This window comes from Carlito syrichta, unplaced genomic scaffold (genome assembly GCF_000164805.1).
Source record: "Carlito syrichta isolate Samal-C Ts95f unplaced genomic scaffold, Tarsius_syrichta-2.0.1 Scaffold81549, whole genome shotgun sequence".
Classification (NCBI taxonomy): domain Eukaryota; kingdom Metazoa; phylum Chordata; class Mammalia; order Primates; family Tarsiidae; genus Carlito; species Carlito syrichta.
Window position 1 is genome coordinate 749,367 of NW_007025645.1, and position 12,143 is coordinate 761,509.

Consider the following 12,143-nt stretch of genomic DNA (forward strand, 5'->3'; position numbering starts at 1 on the left):
AAGGGCGGGGGCGGGGCGACAAGAACCTTGGGCCCGCGTGAGGGGAAATTTGGGTTCAATTAAACGCCCGAGGAAAAGGGCGAGAGTCTTGGCCTATTTGGGCGCCGGCGTCCGCTGTCAGCCGTCGTCGAATACAGAATGTGTGTCCTCAAGGACTCCAGTGTGTAGTAATTACCAATCTGAGTCCCAACACTTTCTGCGGGCCCTGGCGATAAAAAAAGAAACTACAACTCCCAGAGGTCTCCGCGAAAGCATTCTCACCTTGCGTAGGCACGTAGTCCTACGCCGCGTTTGGACAAAATAATCCCTTCAAGCTTCTGAAGGAACAAAGAATAATATTCCGCTTTTCTCCCCATCGGAACCATTTGACATGTCACTGCGATAAAAGAAGTGGCCTATGGCAAGGTGGTTAAGCGGTTAGGGAAAGGGAAAGAAAGGACATCAAAATAAAGTGCTGCGGAGGCATCTCAGGCTGTGAGACGACGAGTGCGAAGAGCGAAGGCGCTTGAGAGGGGCTGAGGGAATTGTCCTCTGTGCGAGGGACTTTCTTTAGCCCCTAGGCCTCTGTCCGCCCCTATCGTCAGCAGGTCAGTAAGCAAGGCGAGCGTGGGGGTGGCCACAGTCGAGACGCCCTTCACTCCTGGAAGATCATCCCTCTTTTGCGGTGGTTGTTATTGGTTTGTCTGGGTTTGGGGCCGACTGAATGGGGCGCCTCATTTCCGGTTGGGGGTGGGGAGGCAGGCCCTCCTGGAGGAGGGGGAAACATGCTCACTTCCTGTGGGGAGGAGGGTTTTGGTTTAGGGGTGTCCAGCCCACTTCCAGTGCTGGTGAGGTCTGGAAAGATGGTGGTCGCTACCCCTCGCAGAGACCGTGTCTGCTGGCCTTAGGGTTGTGTCTTACGCGACAAGTTAGGTCATTCCACCGAGTTGTGCCCATCCCCGGCCTGCGGGCAGAATGGATGTCAGTTTCTCACGTCCACGTGGAAGATGGAAAATATCCTCCCCAACAAGATTTTATTTATTAATATTTTCTTCAGAGAAGCCCAGCCCCCTTGTTAGCATTCTCCACTCGTCTCTATTAGGGGGACATACTTTGTTGGGTTACCCATAAATTGCATCTCCTGGACCCCCTCAAAGTCCAACCTTGACCGAGTGAGGTGTGGTGCTCTTGGCCTTGACATGCAACATGAACTGTAGCTGTTTGTCTAAGGGGATGATTTATTAGCTGGAGCACTATTTGAGATAAATCATGGGGTATTTTCATCTTACAAGAATGAAACTGTCATACCTCAAATTTGGTGTCACCTTAATGGATATGATTGGTATCTGAATTCTTAGATCTGTTGACTTGGGGCTACAGATTTTGTCCTGTGTCTGAGAACAACCTTCTTAGCCTCGAAAATTCTTACATGTAGCTTGCATGTAGCATTTGTGAAAGTTGTATTTTATAATTTAATTCATTTCTGCACTGATTTTAAAATGGTATCTGGGCTGGATGCGGTGGTTCACGCCTGTAATCCCAGAACTTTGGGTGGCTGAGGCGGGAGGATCGCTTGAAGCCAGGAGTTCGAGACCAGCCTGAGCAATATAGCAAGACTGTCTCCAAAAAAAAAAGAGAGAGAGAGAGAAAATGGTATCTGTTCTTTGTAGTTTTAAATCATGATGAAGAGTCATGAGACTCACGAAGGACAAAAGACCAATAAGAACTTTCTGTTTTCCTGTATTCTCATGTTTTATAAGAAACTATATGATGTGGCAATAAACACTCAACAATTTTTATTCTTTGGCTTCTGTTGTCAAGTAACACAATACTTGGGGGACTGGGTGTGTATCCTGAAGGAATCGACCTATTTGGTGGTTACTTTGAAATCTCAGCAATTTTAGGAAGTCTTATCAAGTGAACAGAAAACTGTAATGTCTTGCAAGAATTTTTAAAGGAATAAGGTGTGTGTGTATTTTTTTCTTTAGGATTGTACTTAATCCAGCCTGAGAATCTGCAATTATTTTAATTCTAGTTCTTTTAAAAAGCTATTTGGTTTAGAGCTCAATAGAAAATGTGTTTCACAGCCAGGCACAGTGTCTCATGCCTATAATCCCACCATTTTAGGAGGCCGAGACAGGAGGATCGCTTGAGCCCAGGAGTTCAAGACCAGCCTGGATTACATAGCAAGACTTTATCTTTACAAAAAAGGTAGCCAGGCATGGGGGCATGTGCCTTTAGTCCCAGCTACTGGGAGGCTGAGGCGGAAGGATCACCTTAGCCCAGGAGTTCCAGGCTGCTGTGAACTGTGATCAGGCCACTGCACTCCAGCCTGAGTGACAGAGAGATCCCAGCTCCAAAAGGAAAAGAAACTGGGCACAGTGGCTCATGCCTGTTACCCTAGCGTTTTGGGAGACAGAGGTGAGAGGATTGGCTGAGTGCAAGAGTTCAAGACCAGCCTGGACAATTTGGCGAGACCTCGTCTCTACAATAAATCAAAATGTTAGCTGGGCATGATGGTGCGCACCTGTGGTTCCAGCTACTTGGAAGGCTGAGGTGGAAGGATCACCTGAGCCCAACAGGTCGAGGCTGCAGTGGCTGTGAGCATGCCACTGCACTCTAGCCTGGGCGACAGAGTGCAACTCCTACTCAGAAAAAGAAAAGAAAAGAAAGAAAGAAAATGTGTTTTAAACCAAATGTTACGATTTTAAAAATCAGTCTAAAACCCTAAAATCAAGTATGAGTTACTTTTTGAAAGACCATAAAATTACTGCAGTGGTTGAAAGATTGAGACAAAATAATATCTATGTTATTGTTAATAGAAGGTTAGGGACATGTAGACTGCCCTAAGTATTAATTGTTTAAAGAAAAAATGTTCACTATCTTCTATATTAATATAATAAAGAAGAAAATATAAGTCGTCACCCTGGCAGATAAAACCATAGTATTAGGAATTATTTGAAGTATGGAAAGATTGTAGAACTAAATAAAAAAAAAAAATAGAGAAAATGATGTTAAGATATTGATACTGTAGTAGTGTTGCCTTTTGGAACCTGTCTTTGGAAAGTAAAATAGTTTATTAAATTGATCTTTATAAGATGCCATGGAAGAAATGCAATATAATAGAAGTGGGGAAAATTGCTGCAGCTGAAAGACTTGAGCAGTTTGAAGAACTGTCTGTTTAGAAGAAAGCAATATATAAATTTCCTATCTGAAAGAAGATGTTTTGTGATAAGTGGCAGTTATTCATTGGTTCCATCAAAGAAGAAATATTTGAAAAGCTTGTGAAAAATAGAATGGGAAACTCCATGGAGCCTATTTTTATCCTTTTTAAAAGTGTTTCTGTGCAGAGTGGCTTGCTGTCTTCCAAAGGTTTTTTTTCCCCCTTAATGCCTTTTTTCCTTTGCATGTTCTAATAGAAACACGGTATCAAAATTAGAAAAATAAAGACTTTTGTAAGTGTTCTCTATTACTTCTTTGAGTTAATGAATTTGAGTTTTTCATTCCATTATTTGCCATCTATAATAAAAAAATTTTCAGCCGGGGCTTGGTGGCTCAGCCTGTAGTCCCACACCTTTGGGAGGCTGAAGTGAGTGGATTGCCTGAGCCCGTGGGTTCGAGACCCGCCTGGGCAGGCGAGACCTCATCTCTATAATAAATCAAAAAAAATTAACCGGGTGTGGTAACACACGCCTGTAGTGCCAGCTACTTGGAAGGCTGTGAGGCGGAAGGATCGCCGGAGCCCAGCAGGTCGAGGTTGCAGTGGCCGGGAGCGGCCACTGCACTCCAGTCTCGGTGACAGAGTGAGACTCCAACTCAAAAAAAAAAAAAGAAATTTTCCATTTTTTTTAGAGCACTTGGATTAGATAACCATTATCTTTTCCAAAAAGCAGTCATTGGATACATTGCTCACAGCAGTTTGAAATATTAAAACAGTAGGTCAAAATTCTGGATCCACTAACTGAAATTTGATTATCCACAGAGATGCTATACATAAGGCAAAAGTCTATTTTCATTCTCTTATCTTCCTTTCTTTGTAAAATCATGCTAATGTTTCATAATTATTGCTTTTTTTGTTTGTTGTTTTGGTGGAGTGTTTTTTTGAGGGGGATTGGGGTTTGGTTTGGTTTGGTTTTGCTGTGGGATTGAGGTTTAAAGGAAGTATTCTAACAGCTTGAATGATTGTTAGGCTTATTACTCTACTGTCTATTTCATAGCCTTTAAGGATATTCAATTGAAAATATTCCTTACATGACTTTTCCTTATTTCAGCAAAAGTTTAGAGTGCACCGTTCTTGGGACTTGGAATACATTGAATACAGTCAAAATGTTCATCTTCCCTGGAGTTTCCCTCTCTAGTTTACAAATTAAAAGTGGAATTTTGCTCCTCTGGTATTTCTAAATAAGATCTATGTTATTATTATTATTGTTCAAACTGGATCAAGAAGCAGCCCTAAACTTGATGTTTCTTGGTCTTGATCTCTAAGCCTAATTTTCTTCCAGACCATACAAGCTCCTCTGTTTAATGTTCAGCCCCTTTCATTGACACATGCATTGTGATCCTACCATTTCAGCTTTCTTTGTACTGGGAAAACAAATAACAGTGAACAATGGAGAAAACATGGGATCAGACAGGCCTGGATTCAACACTGGTGTCTATTTTACTAGCTTATTGGCTTGGTAACCCTTGAGCAATTTATTGAGGCTCCCTGAGCTCAGTTAGTTTCCCCAACTCTAAATGAAGTTGTTGGGTAGAACAAGGATATTAAATGTAAATCTCCTGGTGCAATGTTGGTGCTAGGTGCTTAATAAATGCTATTATTTTTTACCCTCATCTTGATTTTGCTGTTCTAGCTATTGGGATTTGACCATGTGTCTGTTTTAAGCCCTATGTTATAGTCCCCAAAGTATGGAATACAGGCTAGACTTACTGAGATTATGCCTTCTCCCCCATCAGCATGCTTCCTTAGTTGTTGCGATTTCACTTTTTGTATCTTGTTCCTTATAGGAAAGGGAAATCACTAATTTCCATGATGACATTAGAAAATATACATAATAGGGACGTTTCAAGAAAAGATTAAGGAATCTCTAAAGTAATTTGAATTGTTATAAGAAGACTTTCTCCTAAACCTACTTAAATACTAAGCCTATCACTGAAGACCTTTCACAGTATTATCATACTTCTCTTTACTTGTCTACACATTTCTAAATGGGATGATCTTTGAAAAAAAATTGTGTACTGTCCCCAGCCTTTTTATTTTTGCTCATGCTAGGCTACACTTGAAACGCTTTTTCTTTTCCTAGGAGTCCTATCAGCATGCCACCTTTGAGGTTGTTTCTCAAGTACCACCTTTAAGCAGTATTGCTTGTGTATGTTTATCTGTAATCCTCCAGAGTATTCTGTACCTTTCTTATGGCATTTAATATCCAGTGCTCCTGTGTTTGTTTTTGTTATTTTATCGTTGTGTGTAGAGTTTGTCTTTCCATAAAAGGCTACAGACTGGCTTTTTCTTCTCTGTGTCGTCACCCTGGCACAATGCCATTCACATAATAGATATTCAGTAAATATTTGTGGAGTTGAACTGGCACTTGGAGCATGATGAAACCGATCAATAACTTTGTTATTTACGCCAAGCATCAAGTACAGTGGCCAGCATACAGTAGACACTCAAATATCTGTAGAATAAAAGAATGAATAAGGAGTCATGATTCTCTCATTGGGAACATCTTAGGGCATCAAATAAACATGTTAAATATCTACTATATAACCAGAGCTATGAGAACTGATTCCTGACCTCAGTTAAATTGGAAAAAAGTACATTGTAACTAACATGTATTGAGTCTGAAGACTGTAGGTGTTTAAGTAGGGGTGATGTGGAAGGTCAGTATGGTGTTGTTTGCACTGAGAGGTATACCCTGCTACCTGAACTCAGAAACTAAATAGATGTTGTTATCAAGTATTTGGGCATGTAAGTTGTATTTCCATTCCTAGTTGTAGACCCAAAATAATTAAAACATGTTCACACAAAAACTTGTATACAAATGTTTATAGCAGCACTATTTGTAATAGGCAAAAAATAGAAACAAACTCAAGTATCTATCAGTTGAAGAGTAAGTAAACAAAAATGTGACATAGTCATGTAGTGGAATATTATTCATCAGTAAAAACAGTACGGTAATCATACGTGCTAAACATGGACGAACCTTGAAAGTATTATACTAAAATGAAAGAAGCCAAACACAAAAGGCTACGTACTCTATAATTCCATTTATATGAGCTGTCTAGGATAGGCAAAACAATAGAGACAGAAAGTAAGTATATTAGTGGGTGTTGTAACAATAGGGAGTAACTGCTAATGGATATGAGGTTTCTTTTGGAGGTGATGAAAATGTTCTAGACTTAGGTAGTGGTAGTGTTTGCATAACCTTATACACTAAAATACCTTGTATACTAATACACAATTGACCCTTGAACAATGCAGGGGTTAAGGGTGCTCACCCCTGTGCAGTCAAAAATTCATGCATAACTTTTGACTTCCCAAAAACCTAACTACTGACAGCCTACTATTGACTAGAAGCCTTACCAATAATAGTCAATTGACACATCTTTTGTATGGTATATGTAATACTGTATTCTAACAGTAAAGTAAGCTAGAGAGAAGAAAATGTTATTAAGAAAAATTACAAGGAAGAGAAAAATATATTTGCTATTCATTATTCATTAAATGGTAGTGTATCATCATAAAAGTGTTCATTCTCATCATCACATTGAGGAGGAAGAGGAGGGGCTGGTCTTACTATCTCAGGTGGCAGAGGAGGAAAAAAATCCACATATTAGTGGACCCACATGGTCAAGGATCAGCTGCACTAAAAACTCCTGAATTGTACAATAGAAAGGTAAATTTTGCAGTGTGTGAATTGTATCTATATATATATAGAAAGAGAAAGATACTTTGACCTGAATAGAGGATTTTTGATGGGACAAGAAAGAAGAAGCAAGAAGTATGAATGCAAGGAAGTGATCATTCTTTCCCAGATCCTAAGGGAAAACACAAACAGCTAGGTACAGGACTGATGGTATATTGAGAGTCAGATGAGAATGAATATGAGGATAGCTTCTGACCATCTTTTGTTTTCATGTGGTGGGCTTTGAGGTGGATGGTTGGGCTACAGAGGTGTTAACAAATGAGAGAGACATCCTAGAATCTTGAAAGAAGCCTCACATTTCTTCTTGGTTGGGTCGAGGATGTGAAATAATGGTCTGTTCAGTTTCTTTGTGAAAGTCAAGTGAGTTTAGAGAGTGAAAGTATCATAAGGTAAGGAGTCAAATACCAGTCAACATGAGTGAGTCAAATAGCAATCAAATGGAGAAGATAGGAGAACAAAGATGAGACACAGATATTAGAATTTGATTCTAAAGCTATGCCCGGATAATAAAAATAGATAAATCTTAATGGGAAGGAACCAAGGGCAGTGATTTGGAGGAGTCAGTACAAATAAAGGTATTCATTTGAAGAAATATTTGAGTACCTTTTATGTGCCCAGCAATATTAAATAAAGCTACAACTATTTTCTTTATTTGAATTATTTTCCTAGGATAAAGTCTTATGAGTGGGATTAGTGGTTCTAAAAGTATGAGCATTTTATAGTTCTCAATACAATAACTATATTTCCCTAAAAGTTTGTATTATATTTTGATGATATCAGCAGTATATTAGGGTGTTGTTTTCACCATAATTTTATCAGCAGAATTTTTTGACTAATTGAATAGACACGAAATTATTCCTGCTTTTAATATAGTGAGTGTTTTCAGAACATGGAGCCTGCTTCTGTTAGAACATAAAGGAATTCAGAGACTTATGTGTGCTCTTTTGTCTGAAATGGCTTCTTTTCTTTAAAAAATATGAATTTTTGAGGGCCCTAGAACTTAAACGATCCTCTAATTTCAACCAGCTCGAAAAATACTTTTATTCAGTGGTGCTGTCCTTACTTTCTAAATGATATTCACATTCAGATGAGATGTGCGCATCAGGGTGGTATGGTTGTGATGTCGATATTCACATTCACACCACACGTAGCCATAATTCCAGTTCCCATTTGACTAACATTTATGTATCTTAAGTCTGATAACTAGGCATTACACGTATGAAAAAATTGAGGTTTAGAGAGCTTGGGTCACTTGTCCAGTGAGTGGTAGAGGGAGGATTTGACTGTACGTCCTCTCGGCCAGTGATCATTCTCACGCTTCCTGATCCCTCAGTATAACTACTAAAATTTACTGATGGGTAATGGAAATTGGAAGATATATCTGAAATGAAACTTAGAAAATCAGGCACTGATATACTTATGTGTAGTAGTTAGCAGAGTTTTTGTTTTTGTTTTAATCGAAGAGGCTCTAGTACGTAGACAGAAAGATGAAGGTCTTGGTAGTGCTAAGCCCACATTTTCTAGGTCCTCTATGTGTCTCCCTGGTGATCAGGTACTTACTGCCCAAAATTCTATGATGGGAGCAAAGAAGGAAGAGGAAGACAGTGGTAGAAAAGCAACTGCCTTGGAGTATACATAATGAGATTTCTCTGATAGTAGAAAGGGCAGACAAATGGCTTGGCCCTGAAAGAATCCCACAAAGTAACCTTGTAAAATAGTAACTCCAAGTCTGACGTGATAACAAGATATTCATAATAAGATATTCAAAGCATAGCATGTAGTATACTCATAAAACTTCATAACAGAAATATGAAACATACCATGTTCCAATTCTGGCTTTATAAAGATTACGCATCAAATAAGTGAAAGAATGGGCACTAAAACGTAGACTTCCTGCTTCCCAGTACATTTTAGTAAATTAAACTAAATGAAAACAACAGTCTTTGTGTTGGTCTTATAATTTATATGTATAATTTCTTTTATAATGTAACATGTTATTATTTTTTTTTTTGAGTTGGTGTCTCACTCTGTTGCTCAGGCTGGAGTGCAGTGGCACACTTGCGGCCACCCCAATGCCGACCTGCTGAGCTCCAGTGATCCTTCAGCTTCAGCCTTGCAAGTAACCGGAACTACAGGCATGTGCTACCACGCCCAGCTAATTTTTGACTTCTTGTAGAGACAAAGTTTTGCCAAGTTGCCTGGACTGGTCTTGAACCCGTGGGCACAGGCAATCCGCTCGCCTCGGCCTCCCAAAGTGCTGGGATTACAGGCTGAGCCACTGAACCCGGCCAACATGTTATTCTTAAAAGAGATAATTTATTTGTGTATCTTAAAATGACAACAATAAAGACCCACATGCCAGATTACTAAATGTTTGGTTATAGGTTAAGATAACAAGTAATACTGAAGATCAAGTTGAACCCTGATGTACCAGATAGACTATCTGTAACTTACACCTAAATAGTATTTTATTATATGCAAGATTACATTGATGAGGGCCACACAGATCTTTGAAAACTATCATAGGACCCTTTTTCTTGGAAAATAATGATGTAGACTTGTAAGTGTATTTGTACTTAAGCAGTTTCACTTTAAGTGAAACTGATACCCCTGTTCATGAGAAATAATATCCAGCTACTCCACTTTTTTCTTTTCCAGTCTCAAAATTTGTATCTCCTTCCTTTTTCCCATGTTCACATGTCTTTTATTCCTGTACTTTATAGCTTTAATTCCTATTCTTTTGACACAGATCTTTCATTTTTGTTGCTGGGGATATCATAGTTACTATAGCTTTTTGGGAGAAATAACTGTTGTATCAATAATAATAAAATGTTTATAATTTTGAACCAATAATTCCACTTATAGGCCTTTATTCTGAGAAAATATTTTAAATAAGAAAAATAGTTAAAGGTACAAAATGTTAACAGCACTGATATTTATAAATAGCACTGTTGTCTAAAAACTTGAAATCTTTTAAATATTCAGGAGTAGAATAATGCTATTGTTTCTCTACTAATTGGACTGTTAGACATTTGTTTTTCCCAATAGCTTCTTTTAAAATACATTGAAAAATGTCATAGGAATGTTTTTGCCAGAAAAAAATATTTTTGCAGAAGAAAACAATAGAAAAACTGATGTAATTAGTGTATGTTTCTGAAGCATTTATATTTTCTATAGAATAATTGACATTTATTGACCACTCACTAGTGTTAAGAATAATACTGGGCAGCCCCTTCAGGTTCTCTCCTGCTGTGGGAGCTTTTGTGTCCTCTTAATAAATCCTGCTTTTAAAAAAACAAAAAAAGAGAGAGAGAACAATACTAAACCAATATTATAGAAGCAGTATTGAAGTTATTGAAAAATAGTACTCTAGAGTCAAATCTTAGCTTCACTACTTACTAGTTTGTGACCCTGAGAAGGAAATGGGGGATAATAACTATATCTACATTGAATTGTCATTTCAATATAAAGTACTTGGTGCGTAGTAAACCCTCAATGAATTTTTGTTATCAGACATCTTGTAGACATATTTATTCTTTACATCATCATAATAACCTTATTAGATAGTGTTATTTTCATTTTACATGAGAGAAAATTGAAACTCAGAATGTTTAAATACCTAGATTAAATAACTTGCCAAAGTCGCTCAACTAATAAGCAGTAGATTTTTTATTCAGAACCCAAGCTATGACTTCCACTTCTGACTCTTAGAGACTAGGCTACTACAGACTAATGCTTTTGCTGAACATAAAAGATCAGATTTGAAAAGAGAAGAGTGAAGGCATTAAGACCTACTGAGGCAGCCAGTACTTAACAAACCAAAATCATAGAGCCAAAAGAACTTCAAGGAATTGGATTGATGTTCCATGCATCTCTTTCTTCCCCTGGGAACTTGCTGATTCTTATAGCAAGACAAGAAGCTATGAAACTTAGCAGAGGGTTTCTGCTAGTAGTAGAGAAGCCATTAGTTCAGGGATGTCTAACCTTTTGGCTTCCCTGGGTCGTATCAAGTAGTCTTTTGGCTTCCCTGAGCTGCACTAAGTAAAGAGGAATAGTCTTGGGCCACATATAAATTATATAATATAGTTAGTATATATATATATATATATATATATATATATATATATATATATAATAAGACTTCTTTTTATATATTTTTATTATAAAGCTTAGAAAAATTAGAACAATATAAAACTAATGGGAAATTTGACATTGTTTTGTAAAACTATTGGATGTCTGGTTCAGTGGAAGTGGTTGCAGTTCTTAATGAATTCTCAAGGTGCTTATCAGAAATGTTTGTTTGAATTTTGCTCTGCATGTGCTTCATAATTGAAAACAACTTTTCACAAATGAAAGTGCTGCCAAAAAGCGATGTCATGAATAGGGTGTGGTTGTAAACTTCAAAAATGGAACTATATATGGGGTCATGAAGAAAATAAATGCTAAAAAACCACAAGATGTTAAAAGATTTTGTGGGCTGCATTACTAGCTGTCCTGGGCTACATGCAGCCCACAGGCCATGGGTTGGACATGCTTGATTAGTTTCATGAGACTAGGAGGACTAAAATGGGATTTTAGGGACCCCCGGGTAGATCAGGTCCTTAGAGAAGGACAGCACCAAGAAACCATTTTTTAAAACTTATTTTCCCTTCAAGGTATTTGCTACACAGTTCAAAACTATAAGAAAATTAATTTGTCTTGCTTTAAGCCAATAGTTTGAGATAATTTGCTACAGCAGCAATACAGAAATATTATAGGAACATAGAGGAAATGATGAAAAAGTCTAACGTACATCTAATTTGAAAAGAGAAAATTAGGAGGAGCAATATTTGAAGAGACAGTGATTGAAAATTTTCTAAAACTGATGAAAGATTTCAAGCCATGAATTTGAAAAGGGCGAAAAACAAGCAGAATAAATGGAAGGAGTGCCACACCCACTTCAGAGTAAAACTGCTTCAAGTGTCCCAAGGGAAAAAGACACATCATCTTCAAAGGAACAGTAAGACTGACATCTGGTTTCTCAACAAAAATGAAGGTGGCCAGAAATGATAGAATGCACCCTTTTTTTTCCTTTTACCATCTACTAGCTTAGGGTTTTGGGGGGTGGGTTTGTTTGTTTGTTTGTTTGGTGTTTTTTGTTGTTGTTTTGTTTTTTGAGTTGGAGTCTCACCCTGTTGCCCAGGCTGGAATGCAGTGACATGCTTATGGCTACCACAACCTCGAACTGCTGGGCTCAGG

The 12,143-nt window shown here is 38.1% G+C and overlaps 1 protein-coding gene across 2 annotated transcripts in view; it reads left to right on the forward strand.

Moving 5' to 3' along the window:
• The first annotated feature begins 287 nt into the window (after positions 1 to 287).
• HMG20A (high mobility group 20A) overlaps positions 288 to 12,143 on the forward strand; it is a 78,306-nt gene continuing 66,450 nt past the window's right edge. The window contains exon 1 of one of the 2 annotated variants that reach the window (XM_021711035.1): positions 288 to 587. The gene's annotated coding sequence lies outside the window, so the exon portion shown is untranslated. The remainder of the gene's footprint in view (positions 588 to 12,143) is intronic. The other variant, XM_008055428.2, reaches the window with a different exon arrangement.